This window comes from Grammomys surdaster, unplaced genomic scaffold, assembly GCF_004785775.1.
Source record: "Grammomys surdaster isolate TR1022 unplaced genomic scaffold, NIH_TR_1.0 125178, whole genome shotgun sequence".
Lineage (NCBI taxonomy): Eukaryota > Metazoa > Chordata > Mammalia > Rodentia > Muridae > Grammomys > Grammomys surdaster.
Window position 1 is genome coordinate 169,468 of NW_021620070.1, and position 1,255 is coordinate 170,722.

Below are 1,255 nucleotides of genomic sequence, written 5' to 3' on the forward strand. Positions count from 1 at the left end.
GGTCCCATGAAGACTGGATGCCCAGTGTGGGGGAATTCAAGGGTGGGGAGGTAGGAGTAGATAGGTGGGTGGGGCACATCCTCAGAGAAACAGAAGGAGGGGGGCTAGGATATAGGGTTCCTGGGCAAGGTGGAGAAATGGGATAAGGGAATAACATCTGAAATGTAAATAAAATATCCAGTAAAAATAAAATAAGACTCCAGCAGGCCCCACACAGCGCCTTCGTGCTCTGTGACCTTTCCCATTCTGTTGCAGAATTTGGTGTTGCCTGTGGCCTTGGTTCTGCTGAGATGCTTCAAACCTTTATTAACAAAGTCTGGGTCCCCATGAAACCCTACTATACCCAGGTTAACCAGGAAATTTGTGTAGGAGTGGGGTTAATGAGCCTCATCATTTATAAAATCAGGAGTGCTGATAAAAGAAGTGAAGCTCTGAAAGGCTCCTGTCCTGCACCTGCACATGGCCATCACTGACTGCTCCCTGAGTCCACTCAAGATGAGCACATCAGCTAAATTGAAGCCAGCTGTGTTAGATGAGAACACGGAACATCACTGTGCACTCACCTAGTATTATTTACAATGTGGCATTAATAAATGTGCCTGAGAAGCCCCACAAAAAAAAATAAAATAAGAAAATAAGAAAAAGAAGAGGGAATAAAATAGTCATAAGAGGCAGATGGAGGAGGAAATTGGGAGGGAAGAGGATGGAGAGGGAATGGAACCATTCAGGATCAGGTGTGGGGAAGGATGGGAGAGATGGCTAGATGGCCATGAAAATGAATGAAAATCTCAATTGACGAGGAATGAGGAGGTAGGAACACCTTCAGCATGATTCGGAGACATGGGATAAGGGAGGCACCCAAAAACCAATAGGGACAACCTTAGCTGTGACTCACTCACTACACTGGGGATATGGAGCCTGAAGAGACCACCTTTGTTGCCAGGCAAGAAACCCAATGGAGTGAATGAGACACCAACACACCCACAAAACTTTCAACCTAAAATTTATCCTATCTACAAGAAATGCAGGCATGGGAGAGGGGATGGAGCAGAGGCTGAGCAAATGGCCAACCAATGATTGTCCCAAATTGAGACCCATCCCATGGACAAGCACCAATCCCTAACACTATTAATAATACTCTATTATGCTTGCAGACTGGAGCAAGTCGTCCTCTGAGAGGCTCCACCCAGCAGCTGACTCAGTCTGATGCAGACACTCAGCCAAACAGTAGATGGAGCTGGAGGATTCTTATAGG

General features: G+C 46.2%; 1 pseudogene; it reads left to right on the forward strand.

Moving 5' to 3' along the window:
- Positions 1-290: 290 nt before the first annotated feature.
- LOC114637103 lies at positions 291-473 on the forward strand (annotated as a pseudogene).
- The last annotated feature ends 782 nt before the right edge of the window (positions 474-1,255 follow it).